At 37.7% G+C, this 20,341-nt stretch overlaps 1 protein-coding gene across 10 annotated transcripts in view; it reads left to right on the plus strand.

Moving 5' to 3' along the window:
• Positions 1-676: 676 nt before the first annotated feature.
• LOC107402019 (uncharacterized) overlaps positions 677-20,341 on the plus strand; it is a 474,536-nt gene continuing 454,871 nt past the window's right edge. For 3 of the 10 annotated variants that reach the window (XR_013043819.1, XR_013043822.1, XR_013043827.1), the window contains exon 1: positions 700-1,189. The gene's annotated coding sequence lies outside the window, so the exon portion shown is untranslated. Of the gene's footprint in view, positions 1,190-20,341 lie in introns of all 10 variants that reach the window. The other 7 variants (XR_013043821.1, XR_013043823.1, XM_076549122.1 and 4 more) reach the window with 6 other exon arrangements.

Below are 20,341 nucleotides of genomic sequence, written 5' to 3' on the forward strand. Positions count from 1 at the left end.
ACTTGATGTATAAAACGCAGGCATAGTTTTACAATATTGCATTTCTATTTAGTGTCTCATAGATTTTCTAATGAATTCCCAGTTTGAAATGTCCTAAAGGAGAGAGATACAGTTTTCCGAACTAGAGGACATTATAATTAATATAGTTCTGAAAATAAGAGAATTTGTGATGTTACTGTGGTGTGGAATCTCACCAGAAGTTAGCATAGCTATGCCCAGGTCCTCAAAGTCAATTCCTTAGGCACCAAGAACTTTGTTTATAATTGAATTTTGCATCAAAATTCTTTAAAAGTCTAAAGTAAAGCACGACACAATACAAGGAATGGATGTGCTGGTAATGATGTGACTGTGTATATGAGTTCTTTGGTCATTTCTGTGTCCCCGGGCATGGAAACATGTCCCTACTCGGTCCTAAGTGCTGTTTGATCCAATGTGGAAAAGTATTGTTTTGGATTCACTAAAATAAGCGATACCTACTCAACAAGGACACTCAGGTTTACTCTTTTGGTTACTTTACATCTTTAGCACATTTCCTATTAAAATATTTCTAGAAATCAGGGTCTGCCCAGCTTTGGTTATCTAAGCTGCACTAAGTAGCCCTGGGACCCCTGGAGGCACACCCCACACACTTATGCAGTGTGACCTCAGGTCACAAGTAATGGCTGCAAGCTAATTGATTGAGAAAGGCTTGTCTGGCGGGGCCCCTCTGCGTCCTCCCTGTACATTCCGAAGTTCTGCGAAAGAGGCACTAGCCGCTCAGCCAGGCAAGGCAGGAAAAGAGAGGAAGTTTCTGCTTTCTGATTACAGCCTGAGTTCCCTGTAGTGAGCTTGCTTCTCTCCACCCACTTCTCACCACGAACTCCTTAAACTCGAGGGTGGACGATTTAATGCTGGATGCTACAGCCTCACCTGAAAAGTGTTCTGTGTATTCACTGAACTGAAAGGCCAGATCACCTACGTGAGGCGGTGGGAACCATATGGAAATTATATTAGAACTTCAGCAAAGTGCTCAGCCGCAGCACGCAGAAGCCAGCGTTCAGACTGACAGGCAAATGAACCGGCTCATGGACGGGGCCTCTGGGTGTCAGCTCTGGCCTTTTGGTTGTTGGACAACTATAGTCAAAACCGAAATGGAACAGGGGACAGGACAAAACACATTTTCATTCCACGCAACTGTTGCTTTCACATGGTGAGTGCAGATTTAAGATGTTACTCAAATATTCTTTCTGGGTTGTAATATAAGCTAAGAAATCTGTTATGCTTTTGGGGGAGAAACAAGCCAGCAAGAATATTTAGAAATGCTGAAGTTATGTGGCTTTGTCTCTGCTTGATTTCACGTGGTCTTTGCAATCCGAAAAGAGAAATACAGTACTTGTAGTGTCCTGTCCGACCTTTTTTTTTTTTCTTCCAGGTTTCCTTTTGTTTAAGTCCTGCTTTTCTGCAACCAGAGTCAATATTGATTTAGGGAAATCATGTGTGGCAGGGATGAGGAAGAAACACGAGACAGGATATATGTAAACATTTCATTTAGTCCAGCGTCTGTGTCACTCGGCTATGGCTTCACGTTTGGGTGCCTTATCTCAGGAGTATGCAGCACAGACCTATGGAAAGAGCTTTGTCTTAACATTCGTGGCCAGGGGAAGGGTCGGGGCCCATGCTTAGCTGACTGCCAGCCAGCTAGACTTGTTGGTGCACCCTCTTATTTTTAGTGTAAAATAGGAAAGAAAATTGGTCTACACACATTGAAAAGTAAGTGTGCTTTGATTTCCCCAGTCCCCCTCCCGTGGTTTATGTGTATTATTCCTGGGCAGGACCTTTAAAAGTCCTTTGAGTAGCAGCATGCAAACCTCTTTTGTTCCCGTAGATCGTGTTTGCTCACATTGTGTGGCAGAAACTTTGCACACATTTCTTCTGGAGAATCATGTTGAAATAATGCTTAGCAGTTTTCGTTTCAGTACAAATATCTTGAAAGTTAGTAAGCTTATGTTTTCTCAAATTAAACCTCCCAAGCAAAACAAAGACCTCTGAATATAAATGGTGATTAATCCCTAGTTTAATCATACCTACACCCTATTTTAAATGTGTTTTTTGTTCAAGAAAACTGAGCCTGCAAGCACACCCGGAAATCTGAGCAGAAGAGACTTAATTTTCTCATTCCAAAGCTCCAAGTTCAGACTTACATTTGTAGTAGGTGGTAAAGTATAATTGCTGTTGTTCACTTCATTAGAAAATCAGTTTTTACTACCAGAGTATTTATAATTGATTTTATCAAAAAAAAGATGAATGAAATGGAGAATATATCATCAATTTGCTGATTTGATAAAAGTCCCAGGTCTGTGCTTCATGCTTATTTAGACATTTTACAAAGTGGGGGAGGTAATGCAATCTTTTCTACTTGTTTAAAGCATAGAATTTACATGAGGACAGCCTCATTTCTGGAGCTCTCTACTTTCTGCTTGTAAAGTAAATTAATAAACTAAAAGCAGTCAATGTGAAGCTATAGACCTGTAACAATGGGAGCAAAGCATTAAAGAGTGTGAGAATATAATTTCAGTTAGAAGGTAGTGTTGAAGCATTACTTAGCTACTCTTGCAAGCTTTATGGAAACCTGTTAACTGCTGGCATAACTGAGTCCTAGTCTGGCATTTTGTACAGAGATTATGCATAAGAAAGACAAGTTAGTTTTGTGATATGACCTGAGCTGCATTATCAAAGCAAAATGTGGTGGACACATTCTTTCCCGAGAGAAATAAGTTCATTATGTCCTTGCCCACCTGTTACATTCACTCTCATCCCTGTGGTCATAGTTCCTGTTTGTTCTTGCAGCCAAAAAGGGAAGTTTTCTTTCTTTCTTTTTTTTTTTTAAAGGGAGAAAAACAACGATTTCCATTTACATGTTTTGAAAAATTGTGTTCTTACACCCAAAGCACCTGAAATCTATTACATAAGGCTTTGTGTCAATGTGAATAGCAAGAAATGTGCATTGTTTTTGAAATCCTTGAAATGTATACCAGTAAATAGAATGAAGGTGCCTCTGAGAATTTATGAAAAAGATAGACATTTTGAAGATTATGGTTGAAAAAAATGTACTTATTATTCCCTCCAAACCAATCCAAAATACAGAACTTCAAGGCGACTTCATTATTTTTCAACACAGCTCAGGAAGTCAGCATGTAACAGGGAGGGGCTGCAGAAGAATGGGGTTCCTTTTAGAAGTGTGTGAGTTGCAAGGAACAAAAGGTAGAAAGGGTTGTTTGCTTTTAAACATTTAATCTTAAATTATTATCTTTTATCATTGCTGGTCATATTTACTTACTGATGGGTGGTAGAGAATTTTTTTTTTAGAAAATTGAAATCAACTATAGTATCATTTTCATTCTATATTTTAAGAAGGTGTATATCATTTTACAAAATGCTAATCTTCCCTTGATGTTCACCGTGCTTTTCTTCACCCAGTAGAAAACAGCAGGTACATGTTTACTAGTCATATTTCATATTTATATAGAGAGCGCATATGTGTGTTTTCCCTGAAAACATGTATTTGTGTCTTGTATATGTACCTTTAACGTCTTAAAGCAACATCCTCCCTCCTGGGGCCATGATTAATTTTATTCTTGTGTAGATTAGAATCTGCACAAGAACACACAATAAGGAAGTACAGTAAATTAAAAAAAATAATGACTTTTAATACTGCCAAAAAAATAACAGGGGGGAGATGGTACCTTACCAATGATTTGAAGGGTAGTACAAGGAGCTTGTTGCAAAATATATCATGAATGGTAGGTTTTCATTTATCACTTGTCGGGCCTCCTTTTCCCATGTTGGTGGTTAACTGTCCTTCTATACACCAAAGCAGAGTGTGCTTCTCATAGCGTTCCAATTCATGAGTTCACATACAGGGTTCCGGAGTAAACGGGACATTGGTTGGGATTATTAGCCTCTGTGATCTTCTTAAATCTTATGCTCACTAAATTTCAGCTTCCTTCTTGACCCTTGTAGCAGTAGAGATCTGTAACAGAGAGCTTGGATCTGCTCTGCTCAAGAAGAGTATCACAGTGCTATATTTGTATTCCAGTTGGGCTGGTGAATTTTTTTTAAAGATGATGTATTCCATCTACATTATAGATTTCTACAGCCACTGACCCTTTATTGTTATTCTCTCATGAGTTGGGATTTTGGTTTGTAGATTGAGTTAAGTGAGAGATTTTTTTTTTAATTCAATTTCTTAAATACAGTCCTAAGGTCTTATACCTAGCTTTGCATGTTCTTTGTCCAAGTCCATTATCTTGGATAATGAGCATATTTTCCTAGGTCTAGTTAATATGTCAAAGAGCGCTTTGGCAGAAGTTCTGGCTGCAAGATCAAGACTTCTTATGTTCCTTAAGAAATTTCTGGGGCTGTAAGGAGGTGGTTTGCCAGCTAAGAATGCTTGCTGCTCTTCCAGAGGACTATTCACCAACCAACACACATATCTGGGAGCTAACAAATACCTGAAATTCAGGGCATCCAATGTCCTCTTCTGGCCCCTGTGAGCAACTACGTTTATGTGCACATATATGGATAGACACAAATACATACACATCATTCAAAAAATAAAAATAACTACAGTAGTTCTATATAAGCAACTACAGTAGTTCTATATAGAGAACTTATATTCTATAAGGTATGGGAGCGGTCAGTTTTCCATCAGCAAAACTGGAATTGGGCATTGCTCACTGTGGGGCAAATGTGGCAGTCCAGTGAAGCCCAGCTTTCTCGGAAGTACATGGAGTTGCTTGTCTTTCATGCCAGGCTTCAGCTAGTTTGTACTTTATAGTTTGGTCTTGTTTTTGAGCATTGCTTTAATTTTATGTTGTCTCTATGGGCATTTATCTGTTATTGTGATGTATCGGAAGCAAAGAAAGGGGGTTTCTTGTCATGACATCTTGACAAGAGTTCCCTAAACCATGGGCTCTGCAATCAGAACATGAGTTCAAATTCGCACTCTAACCCATGAATGGCGTCACTTTAGGCAAAGCCGTTTAAGTGTTAAATGCCTCTATTTGTTCTTCTGAAAAGTACCAGTGGAATTGCTTATCTCATGGGGATATTGTAAGCATTGATGCAGGAAGTCATTAATTCTGTGCTTGGCCATACTAGACGTGTACATTTGAGTAGGGAAAAGCAAGAAAAACCTAGACAAAAGCCAGTGCTACATTTTGTACAATGAATCACTGGCAGATGCAGCATCAAACTAGTTTGACTCTTGTATTCTGCATGAGTACGTATCAACATTTATGATATGTAAAGAAATTTCTAATGACAAAAGACAAGAACACCAGTTTCGATGTTTAACGGCTGTTTGTTTCTGCAAACTGTTAGACTGCTTGTGAATCTTAGTCTGTGTAAGAGAATGTAACTCAGAAAACCTCAGGAAAACCAAAGAACTTCCAGATGACTCCAGACATTGTTATTTTACAGCCCTGTAGCTTCTTGTTTGAGTTTTGCAGTTCTTTGTAAATTCTGGATATTAGCCCTTTGTCTGAAGTAAATGGTAAAGATTTTTCTCCAGTTCTGTGGGATATCTGTTTGTTCTGCTGGTGTTTTCTTTTGCTGTTCAGAAACTCTGATTTTTGTATGTCCACTTATTGATGGTTGGGGATATCACTTGTGTTGGAGTTTTGTTCAGAATGTGCTTGCCTATACCTGCATTTTTTCCTTTTCAGGCTCTTTTATAATTGTGAATTTTATACATGTACAATACAATGTGTTTTGACCATATATACACCCATTGCTTCCCCTACAAGTGCTCCCCCATCCACCATATCACTTTCCATCCCAATTTAATGAGCTCTTTTTTTAAAATACACACCAAGTCTGCTAAGTGCTGGGTAGCAGGAATCTTAAAAGTTCTTATTAATAAAATCAAACCTGAGCCAGGTATTGGAGTGAACTGGAAGATCAGAGAACCAGAACAAGCCATAGCTACCTCACCTCGCCGGATCCTCAGCTGGTCTTGTTTCCTCAGACTGGAGGCCTCTGAGTCCTCATCCAGAATGGGTCTCAGCTGAACTGTGCTGCTCAAAGCATAAAAGTTTAACCAGCCCAAATGCTTCTAGTTCCTGGTCCTCACGCCTTATATACCTTTCTGCCTTCTACCATCACTCCCTGGGATTAAAGGCTCACTCCCTGGGATTAAAGGCATGTGTCACCATGCCTGGTTGTTTCCAATGTGGCCTTGAACTCACAGAGATCCCAGATGGATTTCTGCCTCTGGAATGCTAGGATTAAAGGCGTGAGTGCCAACATTTTCTAGCCTAAGTATCTAGTGGCTTTTCTGTTCTCTGATCCCAGATAAGTTTATTAGGGTACACAATATTTTAGGGAACACAATACCACCACAGTACTGCTTATGTGTCCATCAACTGGAGCATGGATTGACTTATGGAGTGTGTCATCCATGAACAAAACTTACTCTCAATGCCCAGAAACTACCAACTGTGAATAGCTAAGGAAGGCATTTCATGAGTTCCTTCCCCATCCATGTTGGAATTTTGGGTGACTTGTTCTTATGTAGGTCTTAAGCATGCAACTATAGGTTATGTGAGATCATGTGTGCAATAGTATTGTCATGTCTGAAAAATACTGTTTCACTCTGGACATTGATTATTTTGGGCTCTTGCAATCTTTCTGCCTCTCTACCTCAATGATCCCTGAACTTTGGGAAAATCAGTGAGATAATAATGTCCCATTTAGAGGTGAGTATTCCCCATTCCTTTATTCTCTCTATGTTGACCAATTTGGACTCTCTGTATTAATCACTATCTACTGCAAAAAAATTCTATGATTAGGGTTTAGAGATCCACTAATATTCAGGTAAAAATATAAAAATCTAGTAACATGTTTACTATGTCTATTTAGTGGAAACAGGATTAACTCTCCTCTAGAGTTATGACCTAGCTTGCCATGGATTTTTGCCTAGTTATACTTACCTGGCATGGATTCCATCTCATAAAGCAGGCCTTAAATCAATTTTAAAAATGGGTGGTTACTTCTGCAACATTTCTGCCATTATTATACCACTGTTCATATCTTCCAAGCCCATTGGGATTGTAGTTGCAGAGATCACAGGTAGGAAATACTGTTGATTACTTTTCTCTCCCAGAAGTTTACATAGACCCTTCCAGAATCGTGAAAGCTATCCAATATGAATAAAGATTCCAGATCAGTGTATTTGATTTCTCTATGTCCTATGATGTAAGTATGTGGTATTTTCTACAACAGGGTCTTACCTTCAAGTTTTGGAAGAGTAATAACAATAATAATAGCCTAAAATGCTTATGAAACCTGTGGGATGCACTAGCCAACAAATCCTTAAAAAGAGGTAACCCACACCTGGTACTAGACTTTTTATTTGATAACCCATGATATCTGAGAGAAGCATTGTCCCACTCATTCAGAGTAACTTCATTTAAACCCCCTCTATGTATGTACATATATACATTTTTGGAAGCTTCTACAGTAGTCAATTTCTATATGGCTTTTTCATAAGTGTTTAGTGTTTTTTTTTCTTATGATTCTTCTTCTGCCCTAATATTCCATCCTCCATCCCATTTAACCCTTCCTGTCCAGTTATTCCATTTCCCCCTTCACACACCTGTCTTATATCCCCTTTCTTTCAAATCCCCCATTTGGCCCCTTATTAGTTCAAAGTTAAGTACATAAATTCTAAAGATTCAAATCTAGCCATCACATATGAGAAAGAGCATGAAATATTTGTGTTTTCGGGTATGAGTTACTACACTCAGACCAATTATTTCCAATCCCTTTCAAACTTGTGAATTTCATAATTTCACTAGTCTTTACAGCATACATGTATTACATTTTCATTTTCCTTTCATTGGTTGATGGGCATTTAGGCTGTTTCAATTTTATGTATATTGTGAATATAGTAAGAATGAATGAATACGGATGGTCCAGTACCTCTGTAATAGTGTATAGTTGATCAACAATTCTTCTCATCCTGTAGAATGCCTCTTTACACAAATGATGGTATCATTTACTATACAGAAACTTTTTAGTTTAGTGGACTCTCATTTGTTAATGAGAAAAAACCATGAGCCTCAGTGTCTGCAATTCCAAAGTCCTGTTCAGAAAGTCCTTTTCTGTGCCTTTAAGTTAAAATGCATGTCCTAATTTGTCCTGTAAAAGATTCCGTGATCAATTCTTATGATAAGGTCCTTGATTATTTGTAGTTGAGTTTTGTGAAGGATGGAAAATAAGAATATAGTTTTATTCTTCTACATGTTTCTACATTCATCTATCTAATTTGATCAGCATTACTTGTTGAATACGCTAGAGTCTTCAGGATATTCTACATCATCATATCATCATTAAGGAAGGATATGTTGATTTCTTCCTTTCCAATCTTTAGCCCGTTATCTCCATCTCCTATCTTACTGCTTTAGCTAATACTTTGAGAACTATATTGAACAGAAAGGAAGAGAATGGCAACCTTGTTTTCTTCTTCGTTTCAGTAGAACTATTTTCTATTTTTTCCCCTCAATTTAACATGGTATTGACTAGGCTGATTGTATATTTCTTTGATTATGTTGAAATATATCTCCTGTATCCCCAAGATTCTCTAGGACTTTTGTAATGAATGGATGTTTTATACTGTCAACGCCTTTTCTTCATCTAATGAGATGATCATGTTGTGTCTGTCCTTGAGTCATATTCAGTGGATCACATTTATTGATTCATATGTATTAAACAACTCCTGAATCTCTGAATGAAGTTGACTTGATTGTGGTAGGTGCTATTTTAGATGTGTTTGGTTTGAAAACATTTTATTGAGAATTTTTTTACTTTGTATCATTAGTTATTAATTTTAAAAAATTTATTTACTTACCAACCACAGTTAGCTCCTTCTCTCCTCCTGTTCCCTCCCCCAACCTTCTTTCTACCCACCTCCATCCATGCCTCAGAAAGGATAAGGCCTCCCATGGGAGTCAACAAAGCATGACATATCAAGTTGAGGCAGGACCAATCTCCTCCCCACTACATCAAGACTGAGTGAGGGATCCCATCATAGGAAATAGGTTCGAAAAAGTGAGCTCATGTGCCAGGGACAGATCCTGGTCCCACTGCTAGGACTCCACAAACAGACCAAGATATATGACCGTCATCCACATGCAGAGGGTCTAAGTTGGTCTCATGCAGGCTTCCTCACTGTCAGTCTAGACTCCATGAGCTCCCACGAGCTGGAGTAAGCTGTCTCTGTGGGTTTTCCCACCTTCATCTTAACCCCACCTTGCGTATACAATCCCTCCTCCCTCTCTTCAGCTGGACTCCTGGGACTTGACCCAGTGCTTGGCAGTGGATCTCTGCATCTGTTTCCATCAGTTACTGGATGAAGGTTCATGTTTGTCTTTCTGAGTCTGAGTTACCTTAGGATGATTTTTTTTCTAGTTCCATCCATTTGCCTGCAAATTTCATGATGTCATTGTTTTTACTGCCGAGTTATACTCCATGAGAATTTTTGCATCTGTGTTCTTCAGGCAGATTGCTGTATAATTTTCAGTTGTTGTTTTTCTTTATTCTTTATCTGCTTCAATCACCAGTGTAATGCTGGCTTAATAAAAAGAATTTGGAAGCATTTTCTTTTCCTGAACTATTTTACAGCATAGTTTGAGAAACCTCAGTTTCTGTGGTAAATCCATCTGGGCTTAGATTCTTTCCTTCCCTTCTTCTTTCTTTCCTTCCTATTTTTTTTCTATTTTATTGACTGGGAGCTTTTTTTATTGCCATTTCAATATGTGTTGAATTTATTATTTAAAAAATTTTTGCCAGGCCTCAATGGCGCACACCTTTAATCCCAGCACTCGGGAGGCAGAGCCAGGTGGATCTCTGTGAGTTTGAAGCCTGACTGGTCTACAGAGAGAGATCCAGGACAGGCACCAAGACTACACAGAGAAACCCTGTCTCAAAAAACCAAAAAAAAAAAAAAATCTTGGTTTATCTTTGGTATGTGATATACATTAAACAATTCATCTATTTATTTTCAATTTTCCACTTTGGTGTAAAAATATATGAAAGTATATCATTATAATCCTCTGGATTTCATTGATGCCTGTTGTAATATCTTCCTTTTCATCTCTAATTTTCATTGATTTTGGTTTTCTCTCTCTTTCTGTTAATTTGGTTAAAGATTTGTCAATTTCATTAATCTTAAAAAACATCTTTTGGTTTCACTCTTTGCCTACTTTTATTTATTCCATTCATATTTTGTTAATCCCTACATTGATTTTGATGATCTACATTTTTGGGGGTGTTATTTGTTCTTGCTGTTTTCCAAGGCCTTCGGGTACATCATTATTAATTCAGATCTTGTAAATATTGTATGTTGGCACTTAGCTCTATAAAATTTCCTATTAAGTCTACATTCATTGTGCCCCGTCTGTGTTTGACAAATGTTATATCTAGAATTGTAGCATCCAGTTTTAAAGGACTGTTCCCTTGATGAGTATTCCTCCTTTTCTCTTCTGACTAGTTAGTTTTGCTTTGAAGATGGTTTTGTCAGAGAGAATAATAATACCTACATATTTTTGTTTATTTGTTTTTTAGTTCCATTTTCGTGGAATAACTTTATCTACCCTTTTACCCTAGGATACTGTCTATCCTTGATAGTGAGGTGTATTTCTTGAAGCACATTCTATACACTAACCGGCACTCCTGTCCAGCTGACTACATCACCATCTCTTCTTTATCCTGTACATCAGCTCAGCCCCAGTCCACTTAACTCTGTGACCCTCTCTTCTTCCTCAACCAGCTCTGTCCATAACAAACTCAGAGCTAACAAAGGAATTTCACATTTCATCTCAAAAATACCAACAATATACAAGATCAAGCTAGTATCTTCTCTCCCAAACCCACCAGTCCTGTTGAAGTGCTTGTCAATGAGAATTATTTAGATGACTTCCAGGACACAGAATTTAGAAAGAATAATCATTAGTTTTTGAGGTACTGCAGAGCCAACCAGGGTCTTGAATGTAGTATTTAAACCTACTATTGAGCTCTTTCCCCAGAGTCTCATTTCTTATTTTGAGTTATGCATTCCTGAATTGTTAAGCCACAAAATTCTTCTTAATGTAATTTGGAATTACTTCAATAACTCATGCTTATGAAATTTAAAATGTAACTTTCTATAGTATATTTGCATATTTGTGTATCTTAGATGTGTAGACAGATGATAGATAGATAGATAGATAGATAGATAGATAGATAGATAGATAGATAGATAGATAGGTAGATAGGTAGATAGGTAGATAGATAAATGGATGAGAGGTAGATATTAAATATAGATCTTGCTTTTCTAAATTTCTACTTATAGCTAGTCATTTTCAATCTCTTTATATATTTACTAAATGTATAACAGTTATTAAAAGGTTAATAACATTTAGTAAGCATTGATCTTTTCCCTACCTACTGAAGAACCAAATTCTAAAGGTTGATTAACAAGCTCTAAACCTAGGTGATTTGGGCTATATTCCTGTGACATTTCCCCGTCAGTAATTTCTAGTGTGTAAGCAGTACAAATGAATATTGATTGCAAAAATCTTGTTAAATTGTGTTGTGATATCCTGCCTTCAAGAACATATGAAATTTAATCTTACTAATCTGCATCTGACTGACAAGAAAATATTGATTGAGCAGATGAGAATAATAAGAAAACCAATTATAAGTGGCTATATGATATCAGATTTGAAAATGGAAAACCCTGATGTCAAAGAGTATTCCATTTCAAGACTTAAAATATTTCCATCTCCTTTGCTGAGAGAGATAATCTAGAGAAAATAGAATGAAATTCTTGCTGAGGAGAAAAGGTGATAGGAATTGAATAATGATAGAAAGATATTTGAGAAGAGCTGCAAAAAACACACAGGACTTTCAATTTAAAGTAACAAATTGAAAGATAAGAATTCAGAAATCAGCTATTCCTTCCAGAAAGAAATGTGAATAAAGACAAACAAAACTAGTTAGTGAGGCTGTAATGCCTGATGAAAATCATAACGCCACATTTGTATTCTTGAAAAAAGATGTCAAACTAATAATAAGTCACAACCACTTTACCACCAAATATGAGTACTAACGTGAAGGGGCTAGCCTGCAAGGAAATAAACAACAATATCAGCAGAGATATCACCTTAGCTCTTGTCACAGTTTCTCCATGTGATGCTATTCCTTATGGAAAATGGGCATCAAGGGATTAGGAGGATAAGAATAAAAACATGATCAAGTAATCAAGGAAAATATTTCATGTCTAGAAGAGTTGATGCATCAATGTAACAACTGCAAATCAATGAAAGATAAAAGCAATGCACCTTGTGCTAAATGAACTATACTAACATAACTTATTCATTGTAAAGATTTTTTCCCCTTAAATGTCCATAGGTGCAATCTGTAATCCAGTAGGGATTGGAAAACATTAAAGAACAAACAAGCTCACAGAATGCAACATTCGTAGGAGATTTTTATTTCTTAGTATTTCTCTTTATTTCTCTATCTAACTTCATAGCCCTGACAATGAATTTGTAATTCTACAAGGAAATCCACAGAATGAGAAGAAAGTTAAATAAAATAACATTTGATAGAGACAGGGGTACCTTGGCAAGTTCAATTCAGTGTTAACCTGTTCTACACAATGAATTCTTGGCCAGCCAAGGCTAATGGCCTTATTCTCTCTCTCTCTCAAAATAAATAAATAAATAAATAAATAAATAAATAAATAAATAAATAAATAAATAAGTAAGTAAGTAAATAAAAAAAACAATAACAACAACTACTGGTAGACTAAGAAAGTTGCACCTACAGTAGCGGGTTCAATCTCTTTCATCATAAAAGCAAATGATAAAATAAAATTGGAATTTCATTTTATTAAAAAACAATATTCAAAAAGGATAATCTAGAACATTCAACATGCCTCACAAACTAATACAGACTAGAACCAGGGCATGTGATTCCTCCATCATTTCTCTTCTAAAGGGATATATCTTTTGTTACAATATGTGCTAAGTTCTTTATCTAACTCACTTTTATTCACTTTCTTTTACTAGAATAGGTGCTGTCTACTTACAAGCCCAAAGGTTCAATCCTACAGTGGATTGTTTTCCTAGTGGACTTAGGCTTTTCCTATATACTAGAGGTTGTATGCCCCAACTCTTTAATAATTCTCACCAAAAATTTGTACCAGCCAGACATTGTGGGTGACATCGTTAATCTCATCACATGTGAGGCTGAGGTAGAGGGATGATTATGAGTTGAAGCTAGCCTGGAATGTATAGTGATTTTGAGGCCATCCTCAGTTTTAGAGTGAGGGTATATCCCCAAAACTAAATGGAAAACAGGAGCAAAAGTAGTCAAATAATTTCATATAGTCATCCTTTGTACCTGTATTTCCAATTTATCTGATCTATAAAAATCAAATCATTCCAATGTGTAATGTTCAAAGCCTTGTTTTAGGCACTCTGCCTTAAACACATTGACAATTAGCTGCTAGGAATTTTACCCTTTCAAGAAGGTTCCTGGCTACTGTTATAGTCAGAGCAAAAGATCCTCATGCATTCCTCTAGAAAGGAGGTACCAAAGTTTAGGTGATAGCTATGGTACTATAACAAACACTGTCTTAGCTCTCTTTCTATTGCTGTGAAGAGACACCATGACTGAGGCACCTGAGAGAAGAAAGACTTTACTGGGGTTTACAGTTTCAGAGGGTGAGTTGATGACCTTCATGGCATAGAGCATCAACATGCTAAGACAACTACAAGATGGAGAGAGAGGAGGAGGCAGGGGTGGAGTGACATGGGCATTTGAAACAAGCCCACTCCAAGTGACCAACTTCCGCCCACTCCAAGTGACCAACTTCCTCCCACAAGGCCAAACTTTCTAATCCTTCCACCCACCAGAGACTAAACATTCATATGTATAAACCATTGGAGCCATTCTTGTTGAAGCCAAAACATGTCACTCCCTGCCCCTCATAGGATTATGGCCATGTATCATAATGTAAAACGCATCTAGTCCATCTTCAAATGTCCCTAAACTGCATAAAGATCTAAGGTCCAAAGACTATTCTGAGACACAAGTCAATCTCTCAATTGTAGCCTCATGTAAAATCAAAAAGCAAACCACATGCTTCCTGCATACAATGATGAAGAATATCTATTTCATTTCCAAAAAGGAGGACTAGGAGGACAGTGAGGAAACAATGTCCTAATGAAAGATTCACATACAGCAGGACAAACTCCAAATCATGTAGCTCTATGTCTGATGCCAAAGGCCTTAGATAGCTCTTTCCTTCCAGGTTTATTTACTACAACCCACTTACCTCTCTTGGGCCAGTTTTACTCTTTGTGTGCAGCTCTCCCTGACAGATATCCTATGAGTCTGGTATCTCCAACATCTTTGGCTTTCCAATATGTCTTAGTCAGTGTTCTATTGCTGTGAAGAGACACCATGATCACAGCAACTCTTATAAAAGAAAACAATCAGTTGGGGCTCCCTTACAATTTTGGAGGTTTATTCTCATCATGCTAGGGAGCATGGTGGCATGCAGGCAGGCGTGATGCTGGAGAAGCAGCTGAGAGTTTTACATTCAGATCTGCAGTCATCAAGGATAGCAACATGGACCTGGCTTGAGTTTTGAAATCTTGAAGTCCACCCCAGTGATACTCCAACAAGGCCACACCTCCTAATCCTTTCAAATATTGAGACTCCCCGGTGACCAACCATTCAAATCTGTGAGCCTGTGGAGGTCATTCTTATTCAAACCACCTTACAACACAATCCAGGTGTCATATTCACAGTTTCACAGAATGGCCTCTCTGGGCCTCCATTCAGGGACAACTCTATCTCATGCTTGGCTTTCCTTAACCTTGGAGGAAGATTCTAGAACACCTTTATTCCTGTATCCTTGGTGGCTCTAGAGTCACACAGTCTGGCCAGTGATGCCAAGTTCACTGCTTGCTTGGGATGGAGCCTGGTCCCTTCCTGAAATTACATTTGTATAAGCTTTGGTACTTTGTTGGTCTTTAGAAACAGATAATTCTTTGGATTTTTTTTTTTTTTTATAAAAACTGCAGGATTACCTGGGGAGGGTCTTGTCCTGAGAATGCCACTCCCTTTATTCCATTTCTTCTTATCTCTTTCAGAAAAAAAAATGTTTCTAACATGGCTTTTCCTGGTGCTCTTTTTCTCCTTAAATTCCACATTTTTAAAATTTCTTCTTCCCTTACTTGGTCTTTTTCACTTTTTCTAGATCTGCATCAGAGTGACAGATAATAACCACATGACACAGTCAATATTAAGTTGTCTTGAAATCCCCTCTGCCAAACAAATTAGTCCAAAACTTTCAATTGAACCTCAAGCAGATTCTTAGGAAAAGGTAAAAAGGCAGGCGCATCCTTTGCCAAAACATCACAAGAATGGTCTCTAGCATAATAGCTAATATTTTTTTCCTGCTTAAACTTCTTGAACTAGGTCTTCATAATCCATATAACTCTCAACACTACCACTATCTCCCAAGCTACTACTAGAATTGACCTTCAAGCATTGCTGCATGTGGTATTTATAGTGTTCAATTGTTTTCTTAATCCTAAACCCAAAATCTATTACACTCTTCCATAAAACAGTATGATCAGGCCAGTCACAACAATAACCCACTCCCAGGTCCCAATGTCTGTCTTTGTTACTTTTCTCTTGCTGTGAAGAGACACCAAACAAGTTATAAAAGAGAGTATTTAGTTGGTACTTACAGTTTCAGAAGGTGAGTCCATGACCATTGAGGCAGGGAGCACAGCACCAGACAGGCAGGCATGGTGAGGAAGCAGTACCTGAAAATGTGCACCTGACCCACAAAGTAGCAGGGAAAGAGGAAGGGAGGAAAAGGGGAGGGGAGGGAGAACTAACTGGAAATGGCATGGGCTTTTGGAACCTCATAATTCTTCCCAAACAGTTCCTCAACTGGGAATCAAGCACTGAAAGGCCTTTCCCACTCACGCTATCACAACAAGTAACTTTAAATTGAAAACTCACTTTAAATTTATCTAACTTTCGAGGAGATTATCTTACCTTCATTAAGCATTTACATGCCATCTCTGTGTTGTTAAGAACAATTGGAATTATAACACAGAAGCAGAATTCAAATGAAAATGCACTCAGTTGTACTAAAAATGCTTTAAATCAGAGAGCTTTCATTCAGCTGCAATGGGTAATATTTATATACTCTTAAAATGTAGCTTTCCTTTTAATAATGAATAAATTAAAAAAAATAAAAGACCTGGACTTAAAGTTTGAGATTATACTTGTTTATTCCTACTGATTGTTATTCAGAAGATGTAAGAACTTTGGCAAAGCAACAGAAGAGGCTGGATTAGTCATCAAAGGTACAGGTTTATCTTAAATTCTGTACTAAACACTAAACTTGCTTGAGTTTTGAGTTTGTATCCATGATGACTACTTATGTGTAAATTTCTTTTCCATGTGAAAGTATCACAGTCAAAAGCAGAGAGTGATAAATTCTGGTGTCTTATGGATATATCCATGTTCATGAATACATGTAATATGTAAGTACTTCCAGAGGCTAGCTGAGGGGGTTTGATTCTCTGGAACTGGAGTTACAGGCACTTTTGAGCTGCCTGATGTGTATGAGAGAGCTGAAGTCAGATCCTTGGCAAAAACATTATGAGATATTAACTGCAAAGACATCTCTCAGAACCCCTCCCTGATTTTTAATGCAGTCTGAGACTGCAGCCCGTGACATGGTATTGTCCAAACTTAGGATGTAATTTTCCATCTCCGTTAATATAATCTGGAAAATCTCTCACAGACACACCTAGAAGTGTGTTTTAGTGGTGATTCTACATCTAGTCAAGGTGGTAGGAAAGATTCTCAATCATGAGCACTGATATCACTCTGACTGCCTACTCTTCATTTTGTCATTCTGGGCACTCAGTTCTGTAAACTTGGTCCTCAGCCTAATAGTGTGTTTTCCTGTATTGGGAGAAAGATCCAGTTTCTGTAAAGCAACAAATGATTTAAAATGAACAAACATAGTTACTGTCAAGTCATTTCTTCCCTTTCCACACTGCAAATTTTATATATCACACCATCCCAAACCATCCATGTTTTCCAAGTGTCTTGGTCAATTGGTACTTATGTAAGTGTTAAGGACTCCTCATTGAAAACTTTTGATAGGCCACCAACCAAAATATTAATTAAGATTAGGATATATGTCAGGTATTTGCTTTTCATTTTTATCCTGCTTCTGCTTTAAGTAGTAGTATGTATTTTGTGGTTTTATTGTAAGGACAGACTTTTCCTTTCATGTACAGATTCAGGATCTACAGAGCGAGGACTGAAGTTCCATAATGTGTATTGAGAGGATTAAACATACATGCTGCCATTTTATAACCTTCCCGCTGCTCATCAAAAATATATCACCACCATCCTTACACAGTTCAAATAAGGGGGACATTTCACAGATAAGGACGAGATTATTATTCATGGAAAAATGATAAGTCACTGCTGACTCTCACAGATAGACAAAACAAACAAATCAAGTGCTGGTCCTGTAGATGTGAGGAAATTCTCCCCGGTTTAGTCAGCATCAGGAAGAGGATGGATGACCTCTGTGAGGAAGTGTAACGTAGCTCTGAAATTATCCCCGTGTGCAGGGAAGTTCCAGCGGAAATGGTGGAAATGCCAACACTCATATTAGGAGCCAAATAGACAAAGTGCTGAACTGTACTCACTGAAGTCATGCTAAGAGTAATTGCTTGTGCTAGCAATGAAGAAATTCAGTGTAGCAGAATAAGCAGTGGGTGAGCTGAAACCTGGGCATCATATCAATGCCCTAAGGAATTCAGTTCAATCAAGAGGAATGAAAAAATTACATATTATAAAATAAATAATAATTCTTCTTTCACCAGGAGTTGCTTACTTGTGATCCTGGAATTCTTATAAAGTGCCCTAAATCCTTTATTATTGAAGATGTAGTCAACATTCAACAAATACATGTCATTTAGAATATACATATATATAAGAGAAAGCGAGCACTAACTTAAATATTTGGCTTAGTAAAACATATTAATCATAGCATAAAGTCTTAGGTAATCCTCATGACAAAATCTGGCTGTATTTCTAAATCAGCAGAAACATAGATCATCATTGTAGGTTAGAAGCAGGCTAAGGGATGGGGAGAAAAAAATCATCTAATAAAGTACTTGCCTTGCATGTATGAGGACCTGAGCTTGATTTAGAACCTACATAAAAGACAAATTGAGGTGATGGCGTATGTTTACAATGATAGTACTGGGGAGAGGAGAACACAGGCAGATCCATGTGGTTCACTGGCCAAAAATACAGTGGCTCACTCCTGAGGAACAGCAGCTGTGGCTTCTACGTACATGTGTAACTCCTACCCCCATATACATCCATCTGGACACATGTGAACATACCACCTCCTCCACAACACTCCCCCCCCCACACACATACACAAAGTGGATGATGACTTAGATGTGATCAATGCAAGACCTGCCTAGCAGCTGTTGAGACTGGATAATTACATGTGAGTTTCTCATCACCAGGTATCATGTTCCCACTAATACAGATTAAGAGTGCCTGTATGAACTATAATTACCTCTGTGGCTTGTGTATAACATAATTAGATTTTAGTAATGCAAAGTGTTTCTACTAAGTGGAACATGCTTTTTAAAACTCACTGAAATGGCCACCAGAGCAATTCCACTGAAGACAGAAATATTGGCCCACATAACAGTGATGTGAAAAACATGCTTATCTCTTTTGTTTTATGGTCTTCAGAATTCCAAGTCCTGATTATATGGCAGACACATGGAACCTGGTTTCAATTAGGCTTTCTTGCTGGAGTTTGTGCACCAGGTGTCCAGACCACGGAATGGAAAACACGATCTTTGTCTGCTGTGTATAAATATTGTCCTAAGGTTCACTTGTATTTTAAATGCCTGGTTGCTCTTTCTTTTCAAAGTATCATCCTTTGTTTTAATTAATAACAGTAATTAAAATATAGTTTTGTAATCCTACCTTTTCCATCACTCCTTCTACTCTCAACATGTCTTCATTATTCTTCCTGATCCTCCCCAAATTCGTGGACTCTTCTTTTCTAACGAGTGTTATTACATGTACATATAAAAGAATAAACATAAATCCAACCCACTGGGTCAGTTCAGGGTTGCCTGCCTTTATATATTCCTAGGTCTGACTTCTTGGTCTTGACTAACCAACCAGGTAACTAATTTAAATAGAGTAATACTACCACCACCACCACCACAACAACAACAACAACAAGAACATTAAAACAGTAGTGCATTTCAGAGTTCTTTATGCATTTATCAACATAGAATGTACATGATATAACTGATAGCCTTATGTAATCAGGTTTATTGCATGGTAGTCAATATTTATGTTATATATAACTTTCTTAAAAGGAGCCATCCAATGATAAAGCACATACTGTGTAAATGTGAGGACCTGAGTTTATATCCCAGGGACTCACATATAACTTGGTATGGAAATCCCATTCTAGGATCCCAGTGTTCCTACAGAGTGATGGTAGGCAAAGAAAAGAAAATCCCCAGAAGTTTGTGGGCCAGTTAACACGGCACATACATGAATAACAAGATGATGCCTCAAACAAAAGTGGAAGGCAAGGATCAACATACAAGACTGTCCACTGACCCCGACACCATTATGTGCCTTAGCATGTGTGGGCTCACACTCACAAATGTGCACGCTCACACATACATAAATATGCATGCAGACAGGCAATGATACAAAAATGCTAATGAGAATGTTTTTGTTGATCAATAAGAGTTAACTGAAACAGTGAATACCACAATGAATTTCCTTTCTTGTAGTATCTTCAAATATATGGGATTTTAAAACACATGTGGTATGAGCAAACGAGAATTTAGACACCAACTGTGAAATGTTGTTATGCAGATGGTGTATAAGGTGTTGAACAAGGGCAAGCCTGACTTCAGGGGCAACCTGTGATCCAGCTAATCCTCCACATGACATTCACATGTCTATGGAATATTGCTGGGCAATCTGGTAGCTAGAAAGAAATGCCTTTAGGTGCCCTTTTGGGGAAGTATGTTCTCTGGTAGATTTGAGGCCTTATGACTGCTACAGCTCAAGACACTCCCCAAGGCCCTGCTCTGCCCTTTAAATACACCAAACTGTAAAATAAAAGTTGTTTTCTTTTCCATGTAAAGGGAAGCCAGAGAGTCCATGTATCTCTCTTCCAGAGCCCATGTTCTTCTCT

The sequence above is a fragment of the Peromyscus maniculatus genome, chromosome 12, assembly GCF_049852395.1.
Source record: "Peromyscus maniculatus bairdii isolate BWxNUB_F1_BW_parent chromosome 12, HU_Pman_BW_mat_3.1, whole genome shotgun sequence".
Lineage (NCBI taxonomy): Eukaryota > Metazoa > Chordata > Mammalia > Rodentia > Cricetidae > Peromyscus > Peromyscus maniculatus.